Source organism: Carlito syrichta, unplaced genomic scaffold (assembly GCF_000164805.1).
Source record: "Carlito syrichta isolate Samal-C Ts95f unplaced genomic scaffold, Tarsius_syrichta-2.0.1 Scaffold137515, whole genome shotgun sequence".
Classification (NCBI taxonomy): Eukaryota; Metazoa; Chordata; class Mammalia; order Primates; family Tarsiidae; genus Carlito; species Carlito syrichta.
Genome location: NW_007081611.1, coordinates 159,132 through 179,596, shown reverse-complemented (window position 1 = coordinate 179,596; position 20,465 = coordinate 159,132). Strand labels below are relative to the sequence as shown.

The 20,465-nt window shown below is 41.1% G+C and overlaps 1 pseudogene; it reads right to left on the bottom strand.

The window, feature by feature from the left end:
• Positions 1-727: 727 nt before the first annotated feature.
• On the bottom strand, positions 728-1,852 carry LOC103251235 (annotated as a pseudogene).
• Between the last annotated feature and the right edge of the window lie 18,613 nt (positions 1,853-20,465).

Here is a 20,465-nt window from a genome sequence, read left to right as displayed (position 1 = left end):
GAGCGTTCCCTTTTCTCTGCATCACCAACATTTGCTAGTTTTCAAACTTTTAAAAATAGCCATTCTGACTGGTGTAAGATGATACCTCATTGTGGTTGTAATTTGCATTTGTCTGTTAATTAGTGATGAACATTTTTTCTTTTCTTTTTTTTTTTCAGGTGTGCACTTTTATTGAACTGGTCTCAAGTCAGTGAGTGTACAGGTAAGCCCTGACTGCCTCCATACCTCCACCCACTCCCAGGGAGACCAAAAGCCTTCATGCATCTCAAGTTAGGGACAAAAAGGGGGGCACGGTGGCTGATCATTCAAAATAAAACAAATAAAAAAGTATTAAGATGAAGATTTAAAAAATTTACAATACATAATTTACACAAATGCAGTGCTGTTTCCTCCCCTGTGTGGACCAGGAGAGAACTGGGCTACTCTCCTTAGAGACAAGTGGGGCAGCTTTTGGGAGAGCAAGGGACTTCCTGTAACAACGCATCTCACAATATTTAGAATGACTATTAAAAAAAGAACAATGTACAAAGTCCTTGGCCACATTGAAGAACTTCAGGGATGCTCGCTCCAACTCGCTGTCACCTTCACCGTTCCGGTTTTTAATTCCTGAGAGTCATCAAGCCAAAAAACAAACAAACAAAAACAACAAATAAAGCCATGCCAATCTCATCTTGTTTTCTGCACGTTAGGTTTGTCAAGAAAGGGTGTAACTTGCTAGTCAGTCCTTCTAGAAGCACTTGCGGTGCACGGTGGAGGGGCTGAACTCGTCGTACTCCTGCTTGCTGATCCACATCTGCTGGAAGGTGGACAGCGAGGCCAGGATGAAGCCGCCAATCCACACAGAGTATTTGTGCTCAGGGTGTGCAATGATTTTGATCATCGGTCTGGGTGCCAGGGCAGTGATCTCCCGCATTCTGTCGGTGATCCCTGGGCACATGGTGGTACCGCTGGACAGCACTGTGTTGGTGTACAGGTCCTTGCGGATATCCACATCACACTTCATGATGGAGTTGAAGGTGGTTTCGTAGATGCGGCAGGATTCCATGTCCAGGAAGGAAGGCTGAAAGAGAGTCTCGGGGCAGTGGAACCACTCGTTGCTGATGGTGATCACCTGGCCGTTGGACAGCTTGTAGCTCTTCTCCAGGGAGGAGGAGGACGCAGCAGTGGCCATCTCCTACTCGAAGTCCAGGGCGACGTAGCACAGCTTACCCTTGATGTCAAGCACAATTTCCCGCTCGGCCTTGGTGGTGAAGCTGTAGCCACGTTTGGTGAGAATCTTCATGAGTTAGTCTGTCAGGTCCTGGCCAGCCACGTCCAGACACAGGATGGTGTGGGGGAGGGCATACCCCTCGTAGATGAGCACAGTGTGGGTGGCCTTGCCTCCGGAGTCCATCATGATGCTAGTGGTGCGGCCAGTAATGTATAGGGACAGCACAGCCTGGATGGCCACGTACATGGCTGGGGTGTTGAAGGTCTCGAACATGATCTGGGTCATCTTTTCCCGGTTGGCCTTGGGGTTCAGGGGAGCCTCAGTCAGCAGCACGGAGTGCTCCTCGGGGACGACACACAGCTCGTTGTAGAAGCTGTGGTGCCAAATCTTCTCTATGTCGTCCCAGTTGGTGATGATGCCGTGCTCGATGGGGTACTTCAGGGTCAGAATTCCTCTCTTACTCTGGGCCTCGTCACTCATGTAGGTGTCCTTCTGGCCCATCTCCACCATCATGCCCTGATGCCGCGGGCACCCCACGATGGAAGGGAATATGGCTCAGGGGGCGTCGGTGCCCGTGAAGCCAGCCTTGCACATGCCGGAGCCATTGCCGACGACGAGCGCAGCAATAGCATCATCCATGGTGAGCTGGAGTGGCATGAACCGGCAGCGGCAGAGCAAGGGCACAGGTCGGCATGAGCTGGCAGACGCGGTCTCGAAGGCCGAGCATTTTTTTTTTCTCATGTGCTTGTTGGCTATTTATGTCTTCTTTTGAAAAAAAAGTCCTCATTTTTTTTTTTTTAACTTTTAATTTTTTTATTTTAAAGATGTGGGATACAATTCAGGGTTAGGTATACAAATGTTCATTATGCAGGTACCTTTGTTGATGAGGTGTGCCCCCACCTTTCCCAGGCAGATTCCCACTACTACCAAACCCATCTCCCTGCCTCCCCCACTCCCCTGCAGTTTCCTGCTACTGCCAATCCTTTTCTTATAGTATAACAAAAGTTGTTCAAGGTCCGCTTATGAGTGAGAACATGTGATATTCAGTTTTTTGTTTCTGTGAAAGATCACTCAGTATTATAGACTTTAAGTCCATCCAGGTTGCTGTGAAGTTCATGATTTTTTCTTCTTTATGGCTGTGTAATATTCCACCGTGTACATGTACCACATTTTTAAAAATCTGGTCCTCTTTGATAGGTAGCACAGTTGGTTCCATGTTCTCGCTAATGTGAACAGTGCTGCAGTAAATATACAAGTGCACGTATCTTTTTTATAGAGTGATTTGAGTTCTTCTGGATATATTTCCAGTAGGGAAATTGTGGGGTCATATGGAAGTTCGATTTTTAGAACTTTTAGGAATTGCCACACTTTTCCACAGAGGCTATACTAGTTTACACTACCACCAACAGTGTAGACGTGGTCTCTTTTTGCCATATCCTCTCCAGCATCTGCTCTGAGTTTTTGATGATGGCTGTCCTGACTGGAGTTAGGTGATATCAGAGTAGTTTTAATTTGCATTTCTTTGATGACTAATGAGGCTGAGCATTTTTTCTTGTAACTGTTGGCTGCTTGTATATCTGTAGAGTTGCTTGAGTTCCTTGTGGATTCTGGACATGAGTTCTTTGTTGAATGTATGCTTTGTAAACATTTTCTTCCATTTTGTCAACTGTTATTTGTTGATCTTTTTTCTGTGCAGAAGCTTTTTAATTTAATTTATGAAGTCACATTTTTGTCTATTTTTGGTTTTGTTGCATTTGCTTTTGAGGTCTTAGTCATTAATTATTTGCCTAGGCCAATGTTTAGAAGAATGGTAATGCATTTTCTTTTAATGTGACTGTTTAACTGGCAAAGAGAAAAGACCCCTCAGCCTTACAGAAATAGTACAATATTTTGTGTGTATACATAGATATGTCTTTTTGTATGCATATGCATGTATTCACTGTTTCACGACTGTTTCAATATATATGCAGATCTATTCACTATTCAACCAATATGTAATTATATAGTTACAGTATCAACTCACACCTTTACATACTGTAGTTATACTTGACTTTTAGCAAAAATGGGAATGAATAAAGATGAATGTCCTCAGGAATTAAAGAGGCTATTATAAATGAAACATTTCATGCAAGCTCCTTGGCCAAGTCCCAAAATCTTAGGACTAACTCAACAGCCAGAAGTTTCAGGGAAGTCCTGAGTTCATGAGAGCTGCCCTTGAAGACTTCTGAAACCACCCACGGTCTTTAGCCCCAGGCTAATCTCCCAGCCAGACCAACTCCTGATCAGTCAATGATAACAAAAGATTTTCAGAAGTAAGAACTAATTTGAAGCCAGGCTCGGTGGCTCAGCCTGTAATCCCGCGCTTTGGGAGGCTGAGGTGAGTGGATTGCCTGAGCCCGCGGGTTCGAGACCCACCTGGGCAACTTGGCGAGACCTCATCTCTACAATAAATAAAAAAATCAGCCAAGTTTGGTAGCGCGCACCTGTAGTTCCGGCTACTCGGGAGGCTGAGGCGGAAGGATCGCCGGAGCCCAGCAGGTGGAGGCTGCGGTGGCCGGGAGCGGCCACTGCACTCCAGTCTGGGTAACAGAGTGAGACTCCAACTCAAAAAAAAAGAGCTAACTTGACTAGTAAGAACAGAAAATCTTTGTAGACAAAGGAAATGGCATGTGAAAAGACCATACAATAAGACAGATCATGGTTGCAAAGAGATATTAAAAGAAGGCCAATGTTGGGGGGGGGAAAGAATAAAGCTACCTGGCATGAAATAAGGGTAGATACTGAGATGGGAGGAAACCATGCTGTCACTGGGAGCCACACTAAGGGGGCATAGATTGATCTTTTAAAAAATTTTTTAGCCGGGCTCGGTGGCTCAGCCTGTAATCCCGCGCCTTTGGGAGGCTGAGGTGAGTGAATTGCCTGAGCCCGCGGGTTCGAGACCCGCCTGGGCAGTGAGACATCATCTTTACAATAAATCAAAAAATCAGCTGGGTGTGGTGGCGCATGCCTGTAATTCCGGCTACTCGGAAGGCTGAGGCGGAAGGATCGCTGGAGCCCAGCAGGCCGAGGATGCGGTGGCCGGGAGCGGCCACTGCACTCCAGTCTGGACGACAGAGTGAGACTCCAACTCAAAAAAAAAAAAAAAAAAAAAAATTTTTATTTTAAAGATGTGGGGTATAATTCAGGGTTCATTATGTAGATACCCTTGTTGATGAGATGTGCCCCCCCTTCCCTGGCAGTTTCCCTCAATTGCCAATCCCACCCCCACTCCCCTGGTAGTTTCCCACTACTGCCAATCCTTTTCTTATACTATAATGGTTCAGGTTCCACTTATGAGTGAGAACATATGGTACTGTGTTCTTTTTTCTGTGATAGATAACTGAGTACAATAGATCTTTAGAGCACATGTCATTGTTAAGCAAGCGTTTACATGATCAGATTTCAAAGCATCCTACCAGCTTTGGTATGATAAAAGATCTAGGATGAGGCCAGAGTTGACACCGACCAGTGAGGAAATTTTAAAGTAGTTGAAGACAATGATGGTAGAGGGAAAGGGAGGTGAGTGGTGCACATATGGCAGAAATCACTAAAAGACTTTAAATGGAGAATCAAGAAGGTACATGTGTCGTTAGAGAAACACATATGATCAGCTGAAGATGACAATCCCAAAGTAAAATCAATTAAAGAGCTATGCCAAGAGTACATGAAAATTATGAAGGTCCACACTGAAACTGAAGAGATGGAGAGGAGGGTGGATTTAAGTAGTGCTTGGAAAGTATAATCTTCTTCTTATTTTTTTAACCAAGATTTTGCTGGCCACAGGATTCAGTGACATCAATAAGAGAAGCACACAGAAAAGGAGAAAGGGATTCAGAGGACAGATAAGAGCTGATGACTTGCAAAGTGACTTAACTGATGTGCTTTATACTTCATACACTTTATAGTTCAGCTGCCTAAAGTGTCTCCTTAATCCTCCCACCTTCTCGCTAATAAACTTTCAGAGTGACACACAAGCCAGCATAATCTTATTCAAGTCTAATTTCCCAAATATTTTCATGAAGGTGGATTACATTCTGACCAAAAGGTTAATATTAAATGTTCAAAAGCCAGAAATCAAATGTCCCATTTAGTCAACTATAACTGATTTAGTCAGCTAGAAAAGTACTGCATGAATAGAAACCATCTTGTCAGGAGACATTGCCTGAATCTGTGAACCAGACTGCACTGAGAGAGTAGCACTGGCCGTCACAGGGGTTAGGCATCTGAGACCTCAAGTTCGAGAATTATTCACTGAAAAACATTGGGAGGCAAGAGGTTGATATAGTGTCGCGCGATTGCTGTAATGGCACTAAGCAATCACACGGGTGGATTGGCAGAACAACGTACATACACTCACTATTGTAGAACCACCCTGAGTCTGTTTTTGGTTTGAACTTTCTATCAAAAAGAGCTAGAAGGCACACTGGGCAATGCCCCTAAAGGAGATGCTGTGACTTTGGAGTAGATAATGCCAAGATACGTTTCTATTTATCTTCATTCCAGAGAGCTAGATGGCAGTGCAATCTAGGAATGTGCCAGAGACAAAGCCCATCCTTGAGATTGAAGAGATCAGTGTGCCTTGGAGGAAGAGCACGGGCTTTGAAATTAGCCTATATAAACCTGTTTGGTTTTTGTTTTGTTTTGTTTTTTACCCAATGCATTTCTTGTCTATGATCTTGGGACAGAGAGCTGAACCATATTGTCACTTGTGAAATAATAATAATGGCTAGTTTATAACATGATATGAGAACTAAATAAGTTAACATACAAAAGGCACATGAACAAGTGACAAGAATATAGATGTGTTTTTAAGGGTGCTTTTTTCTGTCATCTTTTAATAAGAGTGACCCGAGACTTTAGGGTATGTAAAAATCCCCTGGTAAGTTTGCAATAATATAGGATCCTAGGCTCCACTTCCAAGTAATTCTAACTTATAGAGCTAGAGTAGTACTCAGAAATATACATTCCAAAGCACCCCCTGATGCAGTTAATACATCAACTGACTATGCTTTGAGGGAGTCAAAAGGAAACAGGCTATTATTCTAAACACACAGGAACTCTGCTGGCACCACCACAAAAGACAGAGGTGGGGGAGAGAGAGAGAGAAAATGACTCAAGTTCTGACTCAAAATACCCTCCACCAAAGGACTGTTTCCCGAGTGGTGCCAAACCTTAGCAGGAATAGAAGGTGTTCATTATTTCAGACCAGAAGTGGATTTTCCTCAAAGAGTCAAGCATCACTGATGTTGGAGACTATGTTCTGAAAAGTCACTTCGGTTTTAAGAGGAAAAAAAGTGATTGTCCTATGTCCAAAATTATTTGATTTAAAAAGATTAACTCTTAAGCTCATTGGGGAAGTTTTCAGAAAACAGTGAATCTAATATATGAAGGTGAGGACGTAAATTTTTCTTCCTAAATTCATCAGTTCCTGTTTTTTCCTGGGCTTTGCTCTCTCATAATTCCTAAAGTATGAACACTTTTTCTTATCACCCTCTCACTTAGCACTTCTTTCGTTCAATTCTGCACACAGAACTCACATCAAGGAACATGAGTCAATCCTTTCTTTTAGAGGATAAGGCATTTGATATGGTGTTGCTTAGACCTAGCAGGAAGTACAATGACATCCAACCTGAACTCCCAAAATTGTTCATCTCCACACACAAGATCCACTCATGGACCTCAGCAGCCAGCTACCCACTTTGGTGGTGGTAAGTGAGTGACCCGCCATTCTCATTCCCAGGCATTTTTTTCATCCATTTTGCTCTTCAAGATGGGTAAATACGTTAAATGTTCAGTGGTGGAAAATCATAGCTCTGCACGTCCGACTTCCATGAAGTCACTGACAAGAAAACCATATAAAGTGAGATGACTTGATATAATAATCTTGTTCCAGATATGATTTGAGTGGAGCCATGAAGGGAGTAAAGGAAGAGGGAAAGGATATGCAGCATGAATGAAAAAAGAGAAAGAAAAACGTTTGAGTCTCTTTATTTTAAAATAGCTTTGGCATATAAAAGAGAGAGAGAGAGAGAGAAATGATTGTCTTCAAGTCACAATCCTTTCAGGGCAAAACTGGGCTTTGTGAATAAGAATGTAGGACTCTGGAGGTAAATAGTTTAAAAACCACTAATCATCGCTTTCAAATTTGAGTGGACCTTCAAAGACATTGAAAAAGTAAAAACAAAAATAAACATAAATTACTCCAAACACTTCTCCATACCTAGGTCTTTTTAGAACACCAGGAAGAAATCAAGGAAGTAGTAATCAGCACTTTAAAGATTAAGTTCTAAGTGTCCCCAGACAATCAGAAAGTGAAACTTTCTTTTCTTTGAAGGTTTATGGGGTAGGCAACCTGAGTGCAATCAGGTAAATATATATAGTCTAGTCCTGAGTCAAGAACAAATTTCAGAGGTACACGAGAAAAGGAGAATCACAGAAAAGGGGAGAGAGAAATTCATCAATCTATAAATCTCAGAGATTTTAAGACACAAGATTTTTTTTTTCGTATGTACAGTTTTTGTGACTGGAAGATGTTAACTTAAGCTAAGAAGACAAATGAAGGAAGGATTTGTTTCATTTTTAACTTTTTCAAAGTTTATTTTTAATTGATAAGCAATAATTGTATACAATTCAATGTAACATACTGCATGATCTCACTTACACGTGGAATGATTTGTTTTAAATATCAGCGAAGGAATTCACTAAGGTTTCCTATAAATAATTAATTCTTATATAGTGCTCTGTACTAAAATGTATTTCAATGCATCTTCTCCCAATTATATTTATTGTAAGGTATACCTGTCTTCTGGCTGCCATAGTAAAGTCTCCATTGTACCTGTTTTAGTCATTAAGTTCTTCTTAAGTAGGAGAAATGAAGCTTCTTGAAATTATTTCATTTATTTCCCCTTGAACTATTCCTAAAAATATGTGAATAAAATATAATATTCATTCAGCAAAAATTCATGGGGTAGTCGACTCTGTGCTAGGTCCTCTGTTTTTATGGTTTGAGGCTGCTTAATGATAAATGCTTGCTGTACAACCTCACATCATCACACACCCAGCTTTGCCTCTCCCACCCTCCACCCCAGTGCTGAGGAAGCCTGTCTGTAGGATGCTTCTACATACAAGCCCTGGACACATTCTTCTTTCTGAAGGAGATATTTGCAGGTGGAAAGGACGTGGTAGATTCATTTACTGCGTATCACAGTTCTAAGCGCCTTCTCATTTGGGAGACTATAGGACCAATTGACTCACAGTATGAGTGTATTTTATCACCAGCCCCAGGAAAATATATGTCGTGTGTCTAAAAGCTTAAGTTTTCACAAGCCAAACACCCCAGGTTTAGCAGCAGACATGGTAGCGTCATACACTGTAGCAAGACCAAGTCGTTTTATACCCTCCTTTATGATTTCCTTTCATGCCTTCCTTTCCCAAGTCTTCCCTGTCCTACCCATCCCATGTCTAATTATTGGCCCTCAATAAGTCCTAATTTTTCACGGTAACACTAAACACTAATTTAAGCCACAAGTCTACCCACAATCTGTAACACGAACCAGTCAAAACACAAATCTGTCTGTCCCACAGTCATACTCCACCATTTAGAGTCGTGTCTAGAGTTCTCTTAGAAAGGCATATGGTTCCATATCTCTGTACCTTTAAATGTGCTTTTTCCCCCCATGTTTATGAGGCAAACAACCTTCAAGACTCACCACAGGCATGGCATCTGCTGGAAGCCTTCCCAGAAAGCTCCTTCCCCAAGTCACTCTCACCTCTGCGCCCCAAAGACTGCTGCACACAGACCTAGAGTAACTTTTCACTGTTCTCTTACTGGTCTGTCACCATTGAGCAATTTGACTCATTGATGTATTAACATGTTGCCATTTTACATGCTCTTTTTATACCTTCTTCCTTGATAAATACCCGGGCTTATGTTGTTGCTTGTAATTGTTAAAACCTGGAGATAGGAATTATTTTTTTCTATTTTTCTCTCTCTCTTCTCTCTCTCTCTCTCTCTCTCGCTCTCTCGCTCTCTCGCTCTCTCGCTATCGCTCTCTAAAAGTCTGCCATGATCCTGTGTTAAATTGAATACTCTAACCAACGTCCTGGCCTCTGGCCCATCAGGTCCCCAAGGGTATCCAACAGACATCTCTACAAGTATCTCCTACACATATCTTGATCCCCCTCCTCTGAGAACTGAAGCTCGTGTGTGCAGGGGTATGACCCTCGGAAGTCATGTTAATAGTATGTAACATTCCTTAGGCAGTTGATTAGACCAAAACATGCCACTCATGCTCTCTCTCCCAATATTTAGAATTGAGCTGCTCAACTGAATAGAGAAACGTTTAAACTCTGGAGCTATGAAGTGGTCTCTTTTGCTAATGTGCATACCAAGCAGTGGTGAGCAGAGAGAGACTATTAAAGCAGACGAATAAGACACAGAAGCTGAAGCAAGAAAAATACAGAATCTCACTTGAATTATGATAGTTCTACATCTACTTTTATAGCATGACTTAGTGCCAGGCTGCCCCTGAATTGGTTTCAAGAGATATATATAAATATATTTATATCCCTAATATATCCCCAATAAATATTCTTTGTTGTTTTGCTTGAGTTACTTGGAGAGTTTTATCTAAGATAATTCTTCATCTCTAGGCATCCTCTCTGACACATTTTTCCAGTCACACAAACCTTGGCAGCATCCCAAATAACTCTTCTTCCATCACTAAAGCCAACATCCCTTTTCTGACCACAAACATGTCTTTCCAGCTTGGTTTTTCCACAAATTTCTCCATCTATTCTACAGTGCCAGCTAATCCTTCAGTTCACTGGCACTCCAACCTTCTCCCTCTTCAAATCACCCCGCATGTGTTCACTTATCTCCCCATTCATTTTAAAATCCCATGATCATTTCCTGCCACCACATGTCAATACACGGAACTGCCCTCCCACTTTGATTTGCTCTGGGACCATCTGAAAATGAAACATCATCAGCAACAACCATAGTAACAACTTGGATGAATCCAGTTTCCATGCCTTTTCCATACCTGCACTTGGTCAGTTAAGCACTCTTAGATAAATTGCCCTAGAGTTAAGTGGTATCTCAGTGTTCTTTTAATTTGTGTTTCTTTGATGACTGTGAGGCTGAGCATTTTTTCATATAACTGCTGGCTGCCCGTATGTCTTCTTTTGAGAAGTACCTATTCAAATCTTTTGCTCGCTTTGTAATGGGGCTGTTTGTTTTTTCTTTTTGGTACATTTGAGTTCCTTGTAGATCCTAGATGTTAGGCCTTTGTCAGATATACAGCTGACAAATATTTTTTCCCTGTCCATGGGCTATCTCCTGTCTCTTGATGGTTTCTTTTGTTTTGCAGAAACTCGTTTGATGAGGTCCCACTTGTCTATCTTGTCTCATGGCACAGGAACTTGGGGTTTTGAACAGGAATGGTTACCAGTTCCAATTTCCATAAGGATGGACTTAGAGTCTATAATACTGTGATCTGTCACAGAAACAAAGAACCGAGTATCACATGTTCTCACTCATAAGTGGACCTTGAACAGTTATTGCAATACTATAAGAAAAGGATTGTCAGTCGTGGGAAATTGCCAGGTTTGGAAGGCAGGATTGGTAATAACGGAATTCTGTCAGGGGAGCGGGGGCACACTAAATCAACAAGGGCATGTGCATAATGAACATATGTATCCTTAACACTGAATTGTAACCCACATCTTTAAAATAAAATTAAAAAATTTTAAAGATAACCATATAAAAACTTCGCCCTAGAAATTCATGGTCACTGTCATTTACTACTGCTGTTTTTCTCCTATCAGCTTGTCACTCACTTCACAATAACTGTCACCAACCTTCTCTCTTCCCAGATATTGTACCATTTTCATTTTCCACCACCCCATTATTTCTTAGTATTATTGTTAGGTAATAATAATAATAAGAGCTTCCATGCCAGGTACTTTCCCAAATGTTTTGCTTCTAATAACTCATTTGATATATTAGATAAGTACCATGATTCATTATATTTTACAGATAAAATGAGACACAAATGAAGAAGCAACGTCCCAAGGTCATATGGTTAATACAAGGTAGAGCCAGGATTAAAATTCAGGCAGTTTTGGCTCTAAAGAATCTGCTGTCTTTCCATCCTACTTCATATAAAGGATGTAACACTATTTTATAGGAATTTTCCCAGTGTCCCTCTGACAAATCTATATGCAAAGTAGTTTAGCTCATGGTTTCCTCCTCTCCTCCATCCCTTGGTTAGAGCACTCCCCCTACCCACTTCTGGATTTGCATTTTCTGCCCCCCATCTTCCCAGAAATCTTACTCTAGTTATAATATCCTCTGTCTTCTGTGTCTGACATTCTAATTTGGGGAAAATGTTCTGTTTTTCATATTTATAACACTCTACAGTTTATTTCTGCTATTGTATTTTAATGACCAAGAGATTTTAATGTTACTTCATCCTGGTTTTTCTTTATGAGAGATACTTCTTTCTTCTTGCTTAAGTTTCACAAAATCACCTCCTTTCCCTCAAAAAGCATAATTATAATATTTTGAGGCTTTTTTTGTTTTCCCCATTATCTCTGTGTCATCCATCATCCTTTAATTTCTTTGTTTAGTTTTAATCTCTTTTTGATGACAAAGATTTCTAAAGTATTCTATTTTTTACTTGGCTGTAAGCTCACTTCTAAAGTAGAAATCGCTGTGTGAGGAGAAAGAACTTCCCAATCCGGGCTTCTGTGCAGGATCACCTGAGCTTTCTGTTTGAGGACTCTAAAATATATTAGTGTTGCTTCTAATTTGACACCCTTCATGGGTTGAATTGAATTTCCTGCCAAAATTCAAATTTGAAGCCCTACCTCAGAATATGAACTTACTTGGAAATAGAACTAACGCAGATAGTTATTGGTTAGGTCCATAGAGGAGTAGAGCGGGCCCCTAGTCTGATATGACTGGTGTCCTTGTTAAAAAAAAAAAGGGAAATTCAAACAGAGAGGCATGCATAGCGGAAGAATGCCATGTGGAAAATAAGACAGAGATCAGGGTGACGCTTCTACAAGCCAAGTAACACCAAAAATTGTGGAGAAACCACAAGAAGCAAGCAGAGAGGGGTGGATCAAGGTGTTCCTTACAGCCCTCAAGAGGAACAAACCCTGCTAACAGCTTGGTCTCAAGTTTCTAGCCTCCAGAAAACTGCAAAAAAGTGAGTTTCTGTTGTCTAAGCCACTCGGTTTGTGTTACTTTGTTATGGCAGCCTCGCTAACTAATACACCACCTCTGAGTGCCTACCTGGGGAAGTCCTGGTTTCTGCCATTAAAGGAATAGGATGGGGAACTCTTGCTGGTATGTCCATTCTTCAGTATGTGAACTTTCACTCAAGTGCTCTGTTTTTAGGGTTATTCTTTGCCACCTACACACACCACACACACACACACACACACACACACACACACACACACACACACACACCCTCCCGTTGTGTCGGGTGACCTGAGTTTTTCTGGTTGCATTTCTTCAGGGAAAAAGTTCTCTGGATTGGTGTGTGGGAGGGAGGTTGTTCCCTTGGTTGTGCTGACCAGGGCAGTGGATTGGCAACTCCAGGTGCTCCACACACAGATCTTCAAAATTCTTCTCCTTTTCTTCCCACAATTCACTACCATGGCTCCTAAAAAAATACATCTGGCAGCTGACATCTTTTCAAAGCCAAAGAACACATTCACTCGAGGCAGATACAGCCTTCACTGTGTCTAAGATCTGCAGCACTATGGAGCATCTTGAGTAATTTGGGGGTTCTGAAAACTCACCCATGTTGGTATCTCTCTCTGCAATAACCTAGTTTCTAAATTTAGTTGCTTTGTAAATCATTTGCCATTTCTCCATCTGCTTCCAAAATTGTTTTGTATTCTCATTATTGCCACCGTGGATACTTGCCTTTCTTAATCCCTTTATTTTTATGTTATCTGGTTTTCTGTAAGGAATGGAGGTAAGCATGCATAAACAATTTATACTTCCTCAACGAAACTCTTGTCAGCATTTAAACACGCTCCTAAATGTGAACCTCTTTCAAGTCCACATTTCCCAGTATCTGCTGTTCTCTGTGTCCTCCTCCTCACAGACAAACCTCAAGAATTGTTTACACTGCACATCTCTGTTTCATTACCTCCCCCCCCCCGATGCTCACATCTCTCCCAGCTAGGTTCAACCCCTATACTACCTCCACAAAGAGTGCCCAGATAATGTCCCCTGAGACTTCAACATCAATAAAGCCCGCACGCACTCGTCAATTGACTTCTCATCAGTGCTGGCCAGATGACAGTGCCTCTATCTTGTGTTATATTCTTTGCCTTTGCCTCCTGTAATACTTTGTTCTCCTAACTTGTTTCCTATCTCCAATACGTGCCTTTCAGTCTCTTTTGCCAACAGTTTCTTCCAACTTTAAACGCTGGGCTTCCCCAGGATCTCTCTGAGACTAGTTTCTCTTTCACGGCTACTCTCTGATTCATTTAACTTCTGTGGCTCTATTCACTGTCCGTTCCCTTAGGACTCTTAAATGCACTCTTCAGTTCAGACTAAACCTGGGAACAACTGATCCATACATTCATTAACTTTTTAATGTCTCCTTGCAGATTTCATAAATGAATTTCAAACTAAATATGTAAGGAATAAAATAAAAGGTAATATATTGGAACTTAGATATAAAAAAACAAAAAAGCAGGAATATGTAAAGGAAATAGCACAGGAATAGCCAGAGACGCAGAGGAAAGTAAGAATGTTTGCTGTCAAGAAGATGAAGGAATTGAGCACTGGAAAAATAGATTTGTAATACAAGCTATGACTAGGATCTGGTAAGGACCAACACTTAAAGAAAAATATTAAACAAGGTGAATTTTGAAACAAAAATGAGAGGTTTGGCAAAGCTGCGATTATGCAAATGTGACTGTCAAGGCGTTTTAGTGAGGGTCTTGGGCGGGAGGAAGATCAAATAAGGGTACATTGCAAGGCAATGAGATGAAGGAGTAAGACTCTGACCTTCTCTGTCCTCATAATTTATCCTGATGTTAGTCCTGACAATAGACCTAAGTATTACTATGCTCTTCATGTATAAAATGTTTCCATTTGTAAGTCACTCATTCAGTCATCAATTACCTCGAGATACAGATGTCTAGGGATACAAACAGTATAGCCCCCCACTTAGATTACCACAACTCATGATTGAAAGCTTTTACTTCTTTAAAAGGATGAAGATGGAGAGGAGGGTCAACAGAGGATGTGAATTTTGGGATGTCCTAAGAATTGTTTCTGTTTCTCTTGGGGATACTCATTTTCCTCATCAGGTAGGTAGTGCAAACTTTCCAGATAAACACGAGTACCTGGTGCCAACATTACTTCCCCGCCAGTGTTTTTGTGCAATAAAATGTGTCGTGTTCCCACAACCAACTTCCATTTCTTTTGCAAGTAATCTCATACCTTGAGTAGATTTTGAGCCTTTTGTTTTTTCCCCATAGCTCTGATTGCAAAGGGGTACAAAATGCTTCTCCAGGGCTACCAGCCAGATGACATTCTTCTGCAATTCTGTCATTCTGATGGTTCTTTAGTTTCTTTTTTTCCTGTGCCTCATTTTAGAGCCAGTTACTGAAACTTTCTTGTTATTTGGCACGGACATTTAGTTTCACAGGGGACCACAGACTCTACCTCTCAGCTCTGCCTTTTTCCAAGGTCTTTCTCTCAAGCCATCTACTCCACTGCATCCCCCATACTTAATTCAGGAGGTTCAACTTGATCATACTGCTTCTTTGAGGGGCTGTAACCGCACATCCTTCAGCTAAAATTTAGAAATAGTATCCATCTTATATTCTCCTCTTAAAGATTCTAAAACTGACACTCAGACTAGTGAAATTATTTCAGCAAAGTCATAAAGCTAGTTCAATAAGATACTGTCTATAAAATGCTTAGCAAAGGATTATGTTTCTCATTCCCTCCATGTCACCACCTTGCCAAGCCATGATTATCTCTCATTTAGGTTATTCCAGCAGGCTCTGATTTGGTTTCTTGACAGTTTCTTATTCATTTTTACACACAGTTCGAATGAAACTTGTAAAGCGCAGACTTAATAGTCATTCCTTGGCTCAAATCTTTCACTGGTTTCCCATCTCATTCAGAGTCAAAACCAAAGACCTGACAGTACCCTATAAAGCTCCATCCAATCTGGCTTCTCTTACGTCTCTTACAAAATCTGAAGCTGTTTTTCTTCTCTTTTCTCCTTCTGCCTCAGTGGCCTGTTCATAGAATGTACCAAGTATGCAGCCACCTCAGAGCCTTTGCATTGTTATTCTCTTATTCTTTCTGTCTGGATGGCACTGCCCCAAGATATTGCCTGGCTAACTTCTTTCAGATCTCTGTACAAGCATCAACTCTGCAGCTTTCTAAGCTGCCCGATTTTTAAACGGGAACCCTCCATGGCTCTGTGAACTCCTCCATCTCCTGTCTATTTTATTTTCCTAAATAGTGCTTTTCATCATCTGATATATACTCCTTGTTTTACATATTTTGTTTATTGTGTGTCTCCTCATCCATTCACACACACACACACACACACACACACACACACACACACACACACCACCACCACCATAAGCCACAATGTGTTTTGTCTCCTGCCATCCCTCTCCCCAGTGAACAGATAACTACCTGAACACATGTTACATAATGTGTGCTCAATAAATACTTGTTTAATTAGCAATAAAGTTTGCATGTAGTAGTGCTTAAGGAACATTTAGCATTTTTATTATTTCTATTGCTTTGCCACTCATTAAAACTTTTGTGATCTACATTAGCTAGGGTAAAAACCCAGTTCTTCTGATGTCCCCTATCAGTGATCTTCCCACATATCCAGAGATACTGTGGACGAGAATGAGACGATAAAAGGGAATAAGTTATAATAGCAAAATTAAAATATCCAAGAGGCACTCCAGTAGAAGAGCGAATCATCTTTCATCAAATGTACACTGAAAATATGAAAGATGCAGCACAAATCCTTCAGATATGTTATGTATCTGTCCACATTAACTTGCAAAGTAGCGTGGAGGCCGGTGATCCAAATAACAATTCAGGCAAAGTCCAGGTGCAGTAGTACATGCCTATAATCCCAGCCCTTTGGGAGACTGAAGTGAGAGAACTGCCTGAGCCCACCGGCTCGAGACCAGCCTGGGCAACTTGGTGAGACCTCATCTTTACAATAAATCAAGAAAAAAATTATTCAGGCATGGTAGCACGTGCCTGCAATTCTGGCTACTTGGAAGGCTGACACCCTGAGCGCAGCAGGTCGAGGGTACAGTGGCAGTGAACATGCCACAGCACTCCAGTCTGGGTGGTGGAGTGAGAGTCCAACAACAACAACAAAAAAATCAGGCATTATGAGAGAGTGAGCATCATGTGCTCCAAGGGGTGTGAACGCACATGTGCCAAGAGTATTTGGGGAAGGCATTCTAAATCATCAGAAGCTGTCCGGGAGGAAAAGATTTTCTTATTCTTATTTTCTTCTCTTGAAAGGAAATGTTAACTTTTTTGCATGGCATAGGACTGGCAAACACTAAATATACATTCTTCTAGTAGGCAACGTAGGAAATAACCCCAAAATCACTTCCCCTAAATTTTGAAGGTTTTAAGATCATTTCTAGGAACATGATCATGTTAGGTACTGCCTGCAAAATGAAATATTAGCCACATGCCAGGTCATATTTATGATTTATGGAATCTGTCATACAATTGTTAGCCCTGTGTCCATATCACCACATGCCCAGTGTAGGAAGTCCACAGGATTAGAATCAGACTTCAAGTTCTACCTTGCACAACTAGTTGAAGGAACTCTGTAAAGTGACTCGGCCCTCGTGAGTCTTAATTTTCTCATCTTATGTGGTGACTACCGTTGTGCCCTCCTTATATGGTTGTTGTGAGGATTAAAGAGATAGCGTATGTAAAGTTCCTGGCACAGAGCCTAGAAAGTAGCAGCTGCTTGATAAATGATAATTTCCTTTCAATTCCCCAGATATCTCAAACCATAGAACCCCTGCTCCGATGAGTTCATCTATTTACTTAATCCATGTTGAGTATGTTACCGTTCACTGTTAATAGAAGACATTGCTACTGAAAAATGTTCCATGCCAAAATATGTGACATAATTAGTAGTAATATGGCATCACAAATGCATCATAGATGAAAAATTTGAAAGATGAAACGTAAGTAGCTGACTGACAACTTTACATGGGTGAACCCAGACCAGAACAAACAGATGCCAAAAACATAAGTGATTATTAGACAAGGTGTAGCAGACAGTTGTTTTTGCTACCTGGTTTCCATCAACTCTTCTGTGAAATCTTTGCTTTGTGGGAAACAACCCTGTCCCATTCTCATACTATGTGCTTAAGGTGTAGTGAAAAATCTTCCCTGGACTACAAGAACGGACCATAAAGCCTAGGCTAAATCAGACAGTACATTCCACTCTCATGTTTACACTGGATGTCTCAAGGATGGTACCTATCCCATCTGGCCAGTTAGGATTTATGGGACTTAATCAAAGAACAAGTTTTAAGTTCTTGGGTGAAAGGTCTCTCTTTGGCTACAATTAAAAACGCTAAAACTGTAATCCTGATGGCCCCATGTAAGAGCCTGGAATTGAAACCACTGCACAGAAAGTATAACTGATATAGGTTAAGTCCTGAATTAAAAGCACATGTGTCAGGTGTTGTCTTGCCTACAGCTTTTCAGTTCCTGTGGTTCCTATGCACACTTGTGACTTCCTACTTACTGTCAGCTACAGTAACCTCTGCCGGAATTCTGTCTTTGACTGCAGTAGCGTGCTTGACCAGAGGAAGCCAGGAATGTCTGGGAGGTTTGGACAGCCATAAATAAATGATAGAAATTGTAGGATAAATACCCCAGCTTCCTTGCCCCTCATTGGGATAACTCTGCGACTGTCTTACAACATTCCTGGGTAGACTGAGCCTCAGTTTCCCACAGTGGTAAGCTGTTTGTTAACACACCTTTTCACTTGCTTTTTAAATTTTTTTTTCATTCTTTCTTTCATCACTTTCCCATTCCCCTACCAAAGTTTCCTGGGATCTTCTCTAAAATAAAGTACAGTAGTACACCAAGTCTTGCCTTGAAGTTTGCTTCTAGGAGAACCCAGCCAAAGACAATTGGTCCCTGAGTCGACGGACAAGTCCTCCACCGCTGAACTGTGCCGTGGAATCCTAGACATAAGGTAGGATAAAGATTGCCGAGAATCCAACCCGCGGTAGATTGGGATGGAGAACACATGAATGGCAATTAACATGTTTATGCAATATTCTAGCCTTTGAAAGACATGGGAGCACTGATAATTAAATTATTGAGTTGGTGGGCCAGTGTCATTAGCTAAAAGGTCCCTGAACAAAGAAAATAAGCCAGCTCTCAGAAAGGACCCTCGCTTCTTGCAGACAAATGGAAGATTGTGCTGAAAATCAAGTTCAAAATTTGATTATAAGCATCGTGCTACAAAAGAAGCTGGAAAGTCAGAAACTTGGCAGGGAAGGAAAGAGGCCTGAGCTGGTTCTTAAGCACAAAACTTTCCTTTGAAGAACAGGCCAGTTTCACTAAAGGACCCTGAAACTGCATAGAAAGTATAGACAATGGTGATTCCTCTGATTCTTTCCCAAAGTGATCTCCAAAGTCCGACCATTAGATTTACGAACCATCCTAGAAAAAGTACTCTGTACCTCATTGCCGAATATCACTATGGTCACTTCAAAGGACTTCCCTTGGGAAACTGTGCATGGATGCTAGCACCTAATCCATCCATCAAAGCAACTTTGGCTTTTTCTGGAATAGCCATTAGAACTATTGTCCTTATTTGTTGCAAAATGACAATTAAGTTTGCAAACTTGCCACTGAGTGCTTATGTTGGCAGCACTGTATAAACATCTTCCCTATTCACTTGATCTGGCCTGCAGTGACTTTCTTCTTTATGCGAAGATAAAGGAAATATTGAAAGGAAGACATTTGTTGACTTTCAGGACATCAAGGGTAATACAACAACGGCTCTGATGGCCATTCCAGAAAAAGAATTCCAACACTACTTTGACAGGTGGACTAGGCACTGGCATTGGTGCATAGCTTCCCAAGGAGAGTACTTCGAAGGTGACCATAATGACATTCAGTAATGAGGTATGAAACAATTTTTCTAAGAAGAGTTTGCGAACTTAATTGTCATATCTTGTAAAAGCATTTATTAGAGTAATTGCTATTTTGAATTGGTAGCAGTTGTCATTAATACCAAAATTCCATCATGGGCCTTATCTAAAGTGAGAACAAAAGAAGTCCAGGTGGTTTATGGAGTCCTGGCCCATGACTGTCACACAGTAGATGGAATTCACTATGTCCACCCACCCTTTCTTTATCATAACTTAAGATAGGGATACTTAGCAACTTGCAGAATTCTCAACAGGTTCTGGACCTACAAGCGTCAGAGAAATTAAAGTAAAGGCCAAGAGGAAGCCCCTAAAACTGTTCCCCTCCCCCAATGTTATAATTCAGAAACAATACCAAATCCCAGTTTGATCCCAAAGACCTCAGTGAGGAAGGCATAACAGCCCTCATCACATCCCATAATTCACCACCATGGACCCTGAAAAAAATATAACTGGCAGTTGAAATCTTTTCAAGTCCAAGAGAACTAATTCTCTTGAAGCACATACTTTCGTCGTCTTACTCTGGGGCTATATTAACTCTCCTGTTCTCTCACAACATAGTCTGAAGAAACCTTGATCAACTTGGACATGAATAATATATTCCACTGACTGTGTGTTTGGTAATCACATCAGGTCAATCACACCGCTGAATAACAAGCATTCTGGATGTTCTTGTAAAACAGAGGGTAGGTGATAAACCTTGCAAAGATTAAGGGACTTAACATATCAGTGAAATTTTTAGGGGCACAGAGAGCTGAAGTGTTCTAGGACCTTTCTCACTCAAGTTAAAGAGCAAATTATTGAAACCTGTACTTCCTACTTACTACCACTAGGAAAGATACTCCACCTCTTCATGTCTGTCCAGCCTTTTGAATTTAGAAACAGCCTACACACTTAAGAATATTGACTGGGTGACTGCTACTAGTTTCGCTCACTTACTAATACACACACACACACAGGGTGCCAAAATATATATACA